General features: G+C 43.7%; 1 protein-coding gene across 8 annotated transcripts in view; it reads right to left on the reverse strand.

The window, feature by feature from the left end:
• Nucleotides 1-13144, reverse strand: part of SACS (sacsin molecular chaperone) — a 132017-nt gene that overhangs the window by 88270 nt on the left and 30603 nt on the right. The window lies entirely within an intron of this gene.

Below are 13144 nucleotides of genomic sequence, written 5' to 3' on the forward strand. Positions count from 1 at the left end.
CAGCACAGCAAAATGCCCCACTTGTCCCCGCAGTCTGACACATACATGCAGCAAAATCCTCTTTATTCCTACAGACTAGCACAGGTACAGCAAAATTCCCTACCCACCGTTCCCAACAGACTTCAACCCATCCAGCAAAACCAACTAATTCCTATCCCAACACACTGCAACACTGCAGACACAGACAGCAAAATTCCCCCAACCCATTCCATCCCAACACAAAGTGATACAGGGCAAAATCCTTCTTATCCCCACAGACTATAATACTATGCTGCAAAAAGTTTTACCATTCCCAGAGTGAGAAAGCCTGCAACATTTTAAAATCCTCCTCCTCAAAAGAATCTACACTATATACACAAGTTAAATACAGTACTCTTCATCTGTATCTGTAGAAGCATATCTGAGTATCAGTTCTGACCAAGATAAACTCAGTATATGAAGTGGGGAGGGTGAGGAGGGGTGGCAAAGGTCACTTTACCTCATATCCTTGGCCAGCCTCAAGCATATGTTAGATCAGCCTCAAGAGGCTGTTCCAGCAATCAAGAAAAGCCAGAGTGCAACAATACTCTAGTCAAGACCCCTGCAGTGAAAGGCTTATAAGTAAGGCTACAATTTTTGTCATGGATATTTTGAGTAAAAGTCATGGACAGGTCACAGGCGATAAAGAAAAATTCATGGAAGCCCATGACCTTCCCCTGACTTTTACTCAAAATATCCATGATAAAATGGGAATTGACTAGGCAGCTGTGGGGTGGCTGGGAGCTCTGGGGTCCCCACCACCCATGGGGGCTCAGAGCTCCAGGGTCCCCTTCCCCCTCTCCAACGGTGGGGAGCTGCGGGAATCCCCCTGCCACCATCGCAGGAGTCCCCCTGTTCCCCCATGGCGGCCAGGGGCTGCAGGGGTCCCATGGCCCTGCTGCAGTGAAGGGAAGCTGCTGGGGTCTCCCTGCCCTGCGGTGGCAGATAGGGAGCTGTGGGGGTCCCCCTGCCACTGCAGCAGACAAGAGCTACAGGGTACCCCCCCGTCTGTGAAGGCTGGAGTGGCCCACTGCTTGAGGTGGCAGCTCTTTGCCGCTGCAGGAAGCAGCGGAACCCTGTAACTCCCAGCCACCGAGGCAGAAGTCATGGAGGTCTTTGGAAGTCACAGATTCCATGACTTCCACGATCTCCGTGACAAAATCATAGCTTTATTTATAAGTGAATGGCACAGAGCTGCTATGCTGGTTCTACACCACCCAGGGAAGCCCCTAGGAAAAGAGAGAATACTTGGTGGCCATATCCAGCATATTTAGGCCCCTTTAGGCTGCACTGATGTAGCTGTGCTACTGTAGCAGGTCTGGTGAAGACATGGTATGCGGATGGATGAGCACTCTCCCATCAGCATCACTACTCCACTTCTGTGAGAGGCAGAAACTGTGTCAGTGGGAGAGGATTCCCCGCCAACATAGCGCGCGTGGTGTGGACAGTGTGTAAGTCAATGTAACTTACGTATGTGGAATGTAATTTCCTGAGGTGGAATTTGTCCAGGACACTTTAGTTAACAAAGAAATCTACTAATGTAAATTGCCATGGGATATGGACTGACCACAAGTACTCAGATTCTCAATTTTAAGTCTTGTACAAAATCTGCAACAATTCTACTGCTTTGAAAGAATATTGATGTCATCAGCTAGTTGGTTTTTATGCATTTTTTTAAATAAGAGAAGCAAAGCAACAAACAGGACAGACAAAATTCCTAGCGAGGCACTGGCCAATTTTATAATGCTTTCATTGACACAAGCTGATACTTACAGTGCAATATACATAAAATAATCTCTTTATGATAGATATACTTTCCAGTTGTAGATTTTTAGTATTGGAATGACAGTGTTATCTCATGATTGGAGCAGGGCACTGCAGAACTTCTAAATTCTGTTCCTAGCTCTGACACTGACATCGATCTTGAAAAAGGTCACTTAATCCTCCCTGTCCCTCAGTTTACCCATCTGTAAAATGAAATGACACTGACTTATTTCACAGTGGTTTTGAGGTCTTACACACTTCTCAGCATGACAGCTCCATGGTGTGGAGCACACATTTCCAAAATGAAGGACAGTAAGCAACAAAAATCACAATGTGGGGCCTCATTTCCCAGCCTTTGTCTCACTTCACTGACCCTGAATGTTTATGGACAATAATCTTCCAGTTTCTATTCCCATTCTCCATTGCCTCTAATTTTTCCTCTATCACTCCATAGTACCAAAAAATTCAACTCTTCTCGTACTCCATTTTCCCCCAAATGTTCCCTTTTCTCTACCTCTTTCCATTTCCTTCAAACACTCAATCATCTAGCCTCATTATTTTAGGCAGCCAAAGGCTACTAGACATCCTCTGTGGTCCTCGTCAACAGACTATGATCCCTCATCCAGAAGAAAGATGTATAGGCAGCATCAGTCTGGAGTTATCCTCTTGAAGGGCAAAAATACACACAGAAAAGAGTTATGAAAAAGCATGGCAACATCTAGAGAAGTTAATGCATTTGCTTATGGGGAATACAGTTGGTTAGTGTTCTCAGGAAACAGTCTGGATTTGAAGTTTGCTTCAGAAATGACAAGTCTTCATCCATGGATTGGTACAGTTCATCTGGTGTTAGGGAGATACAAATTGGTTAATTAGCTCTTTTTGCTAATTCAATTATCTGTAACCGAGCTCCTTATCTTTTTGCGTGTTGGTAATAATGATTGATCAACTCTTTTCCCCTGAAATGTAACAATGGGTAGACATCTGTAAATAGTGAATCATCCCTGAAAAGTGACTGTATAAAAACAGTACCTTCTGACTCAGAAGTACTCCTGGTATGTACTCAATACTATCTTCTGATTTTTAGTGACAAAAATAATTTTTTACTGGTTTTTATTCCTGTTAGAACTGTAGAGACAACACAGCTTTGGAAGCATGAATGGAATTCTACTCCTTGTGCACATCAACAAAATCGTTTACTAAATCATTGCACTGTGCAAACCGATTGAAGATAATGGGTCACACAAGTAAATTTGGCTTGCAGAACTTTTATTACTGATGATCATATGTTATACGAGAAGGAAAGAACTCATTTGACTCTCACAACCCAGGGTGAATCTGCAGGAATTGCATTTAAAAGAAACATCTTTTTACTTCTAAACTGAGTGCAGTTGACTTGGAAATGATTGAGATGATAAAACATGAAAATCCGAGAATGGCATTTTTACAGTCACTTTTCAAAGTACAATAGCACTTTAATTTTCAAAATAAATATGTAAGAGAACATTTCCTTTAAGACTGGATGGCTATGAAAAAGGAGTTCTGCTTGACCAGTGCTATAGAAATTGGGAGACGTTAAACACAATCAAGATATGTGGAAACAAAGTTGTAGAGCATGAATGCAAAATGTATAGAGCTCTCTGCAATGTTATCATATTGCTATAAAATGAAATGAAAGCAATCCTCAGAATGGCCATTTCCTTGGAAATAGAAAACTGTAGTTTTCAAAATGACTAAGCATGTTCATACTCATCTGGAACAACTGGGAACACTGGCAAGGATCTGCTGCACTGGAAGATGTGAGTCCCTTCCATAAGCAAGAAGGGATATTACTGTGCAGAAACAGATGAGAAGGAGGATGAGGAAAGGAAGAGTGAATGGGGCCATAGAAACAAATATTATTGGGTTACTAAGTCAACAGGAAGCGTACTGCTGTAAAAGATATGCAACTGCAGCTGCTAAGATTCTGCAGTGCTATCTGGCAAGTAACAATGACTCAACACCACTTTTAGATTTAAGACAATGCACTACTAACAAAATTAAAACCTTTTAAAATGTAGTAAGCATTGCACCTTTGTTTTACACCTAATTTCTAAGCCAATTCCTTGAATATTTATAACAGCATTTTTTAAAAAATTAGAATGTTTAAGCATTTCAAATTAACTAGAGATGACTGACTGTACTAATCAGTGAAATCTTTGTCTGGCTTATGCTTTACTGAACAGCAAACTATAGTACAGTACCATATTTATTAATCTAATTTCAAGAAGCCTGAGAATAAATCTACCACTCTCTGATGACACATGCACACTTTTTTTAGGGAAAAGACTGGAAAAAGTTGCAATCAAACCATTAGTTAGATACAAAGCCAGATCATTTATGGGCTAAATTCCGCCCTTATTTATTTCCTGTGGACCCCCATTGACTGCAATTAAGGTGGAAGAAAAGATGCATGAAGGCAGAATCTGGATCTAAATTATGCCTTACTTGAATTGCTTCAATAATAGCAAACAAACAAGAACACATTTTCTTAAAGAAAAAAAGAAAGGAAAATCATAAAGATTATATTTGTGGTATATTTACTTTAAAAATAAAGGACAGAGTCTGGATTGTGAAAATGTCTTATTTAAACAAGGTTCCTGGTTTTTACCTGGTTTGTTACATAATTTAAATATTTTTGCTGAAAACATTTATTATGGGTTACTCTATTTTATGTGTAATCAATACTCCTAGTCTGCATGCACTCATCATATGGTTCCATTACATTCAGACGCTGAACCAGTTCTAAGTGGTTGTGGCATTGATAAAATATATAATGACGGTGGAAGCTTTGTTCCTCTTCCTTTAGGGAGCTGATGCATTTCTAAATGCATGTATCCATGCCCAAATACTAAAAGTATGGATGCATTAGAAGTACTACTCTACTACTACTAATAATAATAATAAAAAGATTTAAAGGCAATGGCTAGCAGTAGTTTTTCCTTTTGTTACATATAACTGAATAAGAGAGCAATAACTATTTATATAGATGGCAGATTACAAATACCAGTGGAGAGTGTTTAAGAGATTATAAATCTTGTTTCACTTTACTACCTGCATACAAAATAAAAATCAGAGCAACGGGGCACAAATCAGTACAAAAAAATAAAAACCTGCTAGTGAGTTTCTGAGCAAAAACTTACGTTCAGCTCTGACCCTAACATACATTGACAGACAAAAAGCTCTCAAAGTTTTTTAAGGCGCACAGAGGAGGAACTATGTGCAACCCTAACTATGGAGCAGTTACTGTATCTCCATAACAAATATTAAATCATGAGGTTTATTTATTCAAATAAGCTCAAACAACAAAAAACAACTAGTAAAAAAGACTTGATGTTCCAAATTATGCAAAAGAACAAACCACCAGAATGGAGGACAAAAATTTCATAAATTGGTCTTTGGAATATTGTTTTGGGAGAGATTGTAGTGCTGCAAGTAGTGTAGCTAGCATACATTTCCTATCTATAATACAAAGTATTGTTTAGGCCCATTTTCTATGATAATAACAGCGGTGAAATGATCCTGTTAATACTTCAAAAGTAGGTCTACACTGCAGGCTTGCCACATATTGTGCTGTGCATTTTTGTCCAAACTCCTGTATTATCCCCACTCAAAGCCATGCCATTCCCACAATTTCCTGTATCTGTATCTTCTCGCCCTTCTGCCTACTCACTTCAGAGTCACCCTATATGCACTGCTACCTGTCAGTTCACATACCTTTGCTTGGAATTTATTTCATTTTCCACATCCTGCTCTAGTTTCTGACCAATTCAGCCCAGCTCCATCTTCCATAGAAGATGCTAGCATGCTATTAGTTGGCTGGAGGAGCACATGGGAGTTCTAATTAACCTCAGGTGTAAGAAGCCTCCAGACCATGATCATAAAAGAAACTCCAAAAATATACATCTCTATGAGACCATCTCAAAGAGACTGGGAGATGTGGGCATCCACCAGACTGGTGGGTAGTACAGGGAGCAGATGAAGCAGCTATCCCACAAGGCCAAGGATGGAAGTGGCAGGTTTGGCAATGTTAGCATTCATTGATGCTATGAGGAGCTTGACCAGAGTTGCCACTGCCCCAAGCACAGAGCCCACCATCACCTCTGACATACTCCTGAACTCAGATGGCCTTGTTTTCAGCCTGATGGAAGAGGGGTATGGGGGGTAACAGCAGATGAGACCATGGCAGAGTCTCAGTCCCAGGAACAGACAGCAGAGTTCATCCAGTTGGGCTTGTGGACATTCAGGGTCTATTTTTGCAGCTGGACCTGGGGAACAGCCTGGAGAGTATGCAGCACAGGGTCAGTATCTGAACTGAAGCCTGGTAAGCGTTACCTGCCATATTTGTTATTGTCATGATGAAAAATGTGCTTTTAAGAGAGAGGGATTTACAGGTTATGCTCAACAGAACTATAATTAGTGAGGATGGTACATGCAATAGAGTGTGTTTTGCTTCGACTGAGGATGGTGTGACACTCTGTACCTTGGGGGAACACCCTGTAACCCCCATATTCATCATTTGTATTACATTATTGTAATATTTCATATAAAGCATGCCATGTAAGGTATTATGGGAAAGGCTATGATTAAAAGACATTGTTCTATCTAAATATGTATATCATTAGTGCATATAAAGTTATAAGACTATGTTCTTGGTTGTCACTAAAATATGCTGTGAGTTAGGAAACCATCCAGATATTAGCTCCCCAGAAAAAACAAGCGAGATAACCAATGCTTGTGTCGAACAACCATCAGCAGCCATTGTCCAGCAAGTTACAGTTCAATGACTCACTTGCATAAGGCCATACCAGGTGAATGTTCAGCCTTGCCTGGTGACTCAGCAATGCCCACCAGACATATCAGGACCTGTTTTCTCTAAGCACATAGAATGAGGATGTAAAATAGAGGACAGAGGCTCCATGGTTTGTCCTGTCTCTTCCCTCACCTATGCTGAAGGCAACGAGAACACTGGAGCTGAGGAGAGTGGTGCCAAGGCTAACAGGGAGAGCTTGTGTATGAAAGACTATACCCAACCAGCAGTATCCAGTGGGGCGAGAAAAACTGCTTAGTCCAGATATTGCTTAGTCTAATAAGGTTGAGAATTTAGACTGTGTGTTTATCTTTTATTTTCTTTTGGTAACTACTCTTTTTGCCTATCACTTATAATCACTTAAGAACTGTTTATAGTCAATAAACTTATGCTAATGTTTGTCCTTACCAGTTTTTTTTAACTGAAGCGCTTGGTAAATATGCTCAGGATACAAAAGGTGGTGTATGTCCCCTTTTCGTTGATGAAGTGGTGAACCAATAAATAAAATTGCATTGCTCAAGAAAGGATCTTGAGCAGTGCAAGATGGTATATTCCTGAGGTACAAGGCTGGATGCTGGGGGGGCGGGATTTGGCTGGTGCCTTTCTCTATGTGATTCATGAGTGGCTCTGGGATCATTCATGCAATCTAGCTGGGTGTGGCATTCCAAATGCGGTTGTACCGAGTGGTAACAGCACCTGGAGAGGTTTGCTGCTTGTCACCAGTAAGGCATTGTTAGAGACAACTCGGATCAGTGAGTTAAGGGGGCACGGCAGTCCCACAGTCCCAGGTTGTACCTCGGGGATCCCGTCACAGTGAAAGCCATAACATTTCCATAACCTACTTTCTTCTTGTACCACAGTGAATCCATGGACTGACTATGCTAGCAGGAGGTTATGAACAAGACAATGCATAAAGAAATAAGAGAAGCACTCCAAAATAATAAAAACTTGCAATCTGGCTTTATGTTGATGCAGAACATAAAATCTGGGGGATTATTTCCTCCCCTTCTCCCCCATGCCACAATGACAAAGAAAAAAATATGCTCCTTCATTATCGTGGCAAGCATTTTCACCTTAGATGGACCAACCTTCTGAGCCAGAACTCTGGAGTACAGGACTGTCCAGAAGCAGGAGAAACATAAGAGGGACAAGGATGCGATGTTTGGCGATGTGGTCTGCACAAGTGAAGAGTACTTGGAGCTCCAGAGTATGAAAGAGGAGCAGGACATGCAGAGGGAGGAGAGACTGCTCAACAAACTCCTCAAGGAAGAGCAGAGGAATAGAGGACAGGACCATCTGCTCATGGAAAGGCTGATCAACTTGATGACCAACAGGGTGCAGCTGGCAGCTCCAGTACCAGCTCCACTGCTGCACCCTTTGACAGCTTCACTAATGCCCATAGAATCTCCTCCATGGTATCACATCCTGCAGCCAGTGCAGTAACTGGAAAACTCTAAGGTTGTTTGAGCCATTGACAACTCTATGAACTGGAGTGGACAAATGTACCCTGTGCTCTCCATCCCCATGCAACCTACAGCCCCATACAACCCTTTGCAGCCACATGCAAACCTGGCAACACATTCTACCAGAGGGAAGGAGAATAGGAGGAGATCTACAGACAGCTGCTTCCACTACCAGTGAGATTGACTTGTGAGGCTTGGAGTTTGGGGTTCATACAATTTCATTGTTTTACTCTGGTTTTGAATGTTTTGCACAGACAAACGTACACTTCTCTTCACACTGCACACTTGTTACTTCCTACTTATGAAGAGGAAGCTGTTACGCCTGTAATGGTTTAACTTTTTTTTTATTCCATTGTTTGGTTAATAAATTGGTTTGGTTGTACAACAGGTTGCTGTGTGAGTTCTTGTAAAGGAAGGTGGACCTAGGAAGTTGTGTCATAAATTTTTAATTAAGTTGCAAAATCTCACACATCACATGAAACCCACAAAACCTACAGTTGCATAAAACCTGTAACAAGTTGACAATTGTATAATACAGCAGTAAAAATTGGTTACACATTGATCAAAACTGTTAAAATCATCACCTCATTACAGGCACCCATTACAGCATCATAGCTCATTCACACCAACTTGTGGTGCAAGGATGCAGGCACACAAGGCATCACTTATTTCCCTTGCCTGCCTTGACCCAGCGCAAGCGATCAGTGCACTTTCTCGTAGCCGATACTGGGTCTGCAAACCAGTAGTGTCTTGAATCCACACCATGCAAACATACTCACCTTTAGCCTTGCAGAGAGCAACAAGCCAGAATCATATGGCCGCAGTCAGCGACACTGAAATCCAAAAGGTTTTGTAGGCAAGTGCCATCTTGACTTCAGCTTGTGAAATGTGCAATCCACCACCATCCCACAATGAAACTTCCTGTGGCTGGTCCTCTGATGTCAAGGTATGGTTTCATGAGCCATGGCAGAAGTGCGTAGGAGGGGTCTCCCAAGATAAGTAATGGGCACCAACACCTTTTTGATAACAACATTAAGAAGAAATAAGGTCCCTCTTTGTCCCAGTGTGTAAATGTCAGATCTCCTCATCACCTTGGCATCATGCACCTTTTCGTACTTCCCGTATAGCAGTGGTCAAGAAGCAGGGATTCGAACCCTTTGCTGTAGACATATTTGCTTTCTTCTTCTGTTGGGAAATTGTGGGTACCTGTGCCATCAAAATGGCCACAGTCCAGTAGGGGAACCCCATTCTTTTAAAGCCAGCTATTATTTCACAGGATTAATCACCTCACAAACCTCCACTACCATAACCCTGATAGTTAACTTCCCAACAATAAATTGGTTTGCAACGGCCTCCAGACAGCAACTGTAACTTGCTTTTGTACTAGTAAGGTCTTCCTAAGTTGAGCATTGTGGCACTAGAGAGTCAGGGCAAGCTCCTCACACAACTCCCTGAAGATCTGCGTCCTCATGTAGAAGTTCTAGAGCCACTGCCGGTCATGCCAGATATCTATGACAATGTGGTTCCCATCACACTGTGCGAGTTCCATCTTCTCCTGCACCAAAAGCAGAATGTATGGCAATTGCAGCAAGTACCATGTCTGTCCAGCCTGCCATGAATGAATTGCCCTACGAGTCCCAACACCTTCCATGTTTCAGAAACTGCTCCTGAAATGCCACCCAGAGTCTCACTGAACATCTATTCCATTGCATAAAAAGTTCACCCATGGATCAGCTCATCCAACAAATCCATGGCTTGTTCCCTAGGTGGAATGGGCTGTGAGGAATGTGCAGAGCCAGAAAAGCTTCCGCTAAATGTGGCGGGCTAAAACCACTTGCTGTCCAGCAAGGACAGACAAGTTCTTCCATAATACACCACACACCAATACATAGAGCATCTCCAGTTGGTGAGGTGCAAAGAACCCTGGGATAAAGCTCCAGAAATCGTAGTGCTAAACACATGTGCCTGCAGCACTAGTTTATTGAGTATGGGGTATGTGCAGCTCTCCAGTGTGGCCTCTCAGACTCACCAAGGTCAACACCAGGAGCAAAGAGCTGTTTACCTCATGGTAAAACTAAAGGCCCGAGCCTTTATTAAGTTTTTACCTCAGGACAGCTCGTGTGTGTCAATTATCCCAATGTAAAAAATACACCTTTTTTAGCAATGAAGATAAGGCTCCTGAAGAGTTTTAAGTATCCTGTAGCAGCATCCTCACTGTATTACTAGCTTGAGCGACAGCAGCACTCAAGCTTCAAACCATACTCCTTATAGGCCAGCTAGCTCGAATTTAGGCACCACATAACTCGAGCTAGAGATTTTTGTATGCGGATGGGAGTCAGGTTAGAGGCAATGCTTGAACTATATTTCAAGCTAACACTGCAATGAAGACAAGCCCTAAGACTAATAAATGAGGCCCTTCTGAGAAGGAAGTTTCTTTTATTTGATTCTTTTATTTAAGTAGAGGAGCCTCTGATGGTTTGTGAAGGGGAGTTTGGAACTGGCACCCTACCACACTAAATATAACTTGATAGTACCAAATATATACAATGTAGGGACAGCATTAAGAGTTGAAAGCCTAAAATTAGTCTTGAAATCTCTACTTATTATTATTATATGTATTGCAGTTTCTCCTAGAGCAGGGGTGGGCAAACTTTTTGGCCTGAGGGCTGCATCGGGTTTTGTAAATTGTATGGAGGGCCAGTTAGCGGAGGGGGTTGTGGTCTGGCCCCCACCTCCTATCTACCCCCCCCCACTCCTGCCCCATTCAACCATCCCTTTTCCCTGTCCCTTGACTGCCCCCTGCCGCCCCATCCAACCCCCCTCCTTCCTGACTGCCCCCTCAGACTCCTGTCCCCATTCAGCCCCGTTCCCTCCCAACCACCCCGTATCCACATCCCTGCCCCCTGACCACCACCCCAAACTCCCCTGCCCTCTATCCACCCCCCCTGCTCCCTGCCCCCTTACTGCACTGCCTGGAGCACCGGTGGCTGGCGGCATTACAGCTGCGCCACCCAGCTGGAGTCAGGCCACGCCATCGCCGCTGCCACCACACAGCACAGAGGGTCAGGCTGGGCTCTGCAGCTGCACTGCCCCAGGAGCTCACTGTCCCGCCGCTCAGAGCATTGCGCCGGTGGTGAAGAGAGCAAGCTGAGGCTGCGGGGGAGGGGGAGGAGGGACAGCAAGGGAGGGGCTGGGGGCGAGCCTCCCGGGCCAGGAGCTCGGGGGCCGGGCAGGACAGTCCCACGGGCCATAGTTTGCCCACCTCTGTCCTAGAGACCCCAATTGACACTAGAGCTTCATTGTTTTGGGCACTGTACAAATACAGAGTTAAAGATAGGCCAAGCTCTAAAGCGATTACATTCAAGATAGGACAAGATTGGGAAGACACACAGGAAGTCTGTAAGAGAGCCAGAAATTTAACCCAGATTTCCTGAGTCCCATTCCAGTGCCTTAACCATGAAACCATCCCTTCTTTCCATCAAGTACATCTAGAACTTGTAGGTGCCTAAGTGCTGATTTAGACATTTACATATAGGTATAGGTCCTGGTCCTTCACAATGTTCCACACTGGGAACCCCCTATGTCCATGCAAAGTCCCAAGGTCATCAGAGGGGTTCACTGTGGGTGTGGGGGAGCGGGGGTGTCTATCTGTCCTGAGCAGTGCAGGATTGAGGCATTATATGCCATACACAGGTTTGAATAGCTGACCATAACTGCAATTATGAACATATAGATACTGTTTCAGTTGCTGCCTGACAAATCCATACTTTATCGAAGTAGAAGATCTGGTAAAATACCGTACCAAAATCTTTAAGATTGACTTTTTTTTATTTTTTGCAGGAAAGAGACTCCAGTGGGAATCCTGAAAAATGCAAAAGTAGTCTAATGGAAGCTCTTTTAAACATAAATGTACATAAAGCATAAACTGCACAGAACCTTCAAGGAGCAGGAAGAATGGCATTCATTATATAATTGATATTACCGGTTATTTATCATCTCAGTGGTACAAGGTCCCTAATTTAAAAATTTATTAGTGTCCATTGTGTACTTCAGGCTGAGGTACAGAATTAAAAATTATTGACAACATGATAATATGTGATGCAAAAATCTGCTCTCAAGCAATACAAATTGAGTCATTTACTCTGCATACAAAAGTGAAGCATGTGCCCTGTCTCTAGCATGAAAAAAGTCATCTCTCAGCGTGAAAAACAAGCACTAACGAGAATGAAACCTACTCTTCAAGCCAAAGGAAACCTGGGAGACACTGCAGCTAGGTCACACAGTCATCGTGTAAAAAAGATTTATCCAAGGGAAATTAAATCCTCTCTGAAAAATTAAGAGGTCACGTCTTTTCACTGTAGAGGCTCCAAGCCAATTAACCATCGTGAACTAGAGAAAGGGGACTAAAATCAATACCTTTTGACACAATCAAAATATGTGCTTATGCTGTGGCCCAGGATGTCTGTCGCGCAGGGGTGGGCAAAAATTTTGGTTTGAGGGCCACATCTGAAAATAGAAATTGTATGGCGGGCCATGAATGCTCAGGAAATTGGGCTTGGGGTGCAGGACATGGTGAGGGCTCTGGTTGGGGGTGCTCCAGGGTAGGGCCAGAAATGAGGAGTTCAGGGTTTGGAAGGGTGCTCTGGGCTGGGGAGTAGGGTGTAGGGGTGGCGGCTCTGGGGTGGGGCTAGGGATGAGGAGATTGGGATGTAGGAGAGTGCTCCGGCTGGAACCGAGGGGTTTGGACGGTGGGGTTTGGATCTGTACTGGGGCAGAGGGTTGGGGGGCAGGGAGAGGCTCAGGGGTGCAGGCTCCAGGCGGTGCTTACTTCAAGCAACATGGCCCCACTCCAGTTGGGGAGCAGGGTTGGGGGCTGCTCCACACTGCTTCTGGAAGCAGTTGACGTGGCCTGGCTCTGGCTCCTACACAGAGGTACGGCCAGGCGTGTCTGCGCGCTGTCTCATCCACAGATGCTGCCCCTGCAGCTCCCATTGGCTGCAGTTTCTGGCCAATCGGAGCTGAGGGGGCAGTGCTTGGGGCACGGACAGCATGC

Source organism: Gopherus evgoodei, chromosome 1 (assembly GCF_007399415.2).
Source record: "Gopherus evgoodei ecotype Sinaloan lineage chromosome 1, rGopEvg1_v1.p, whole genome shotgun sequence".
In the NCBI taxonomy this organism is placed as follows: Eukaryota; Metazoa; Chordata; order Testudines; family Testudinidae; genus Gopherus; species Gopherus evgoodei.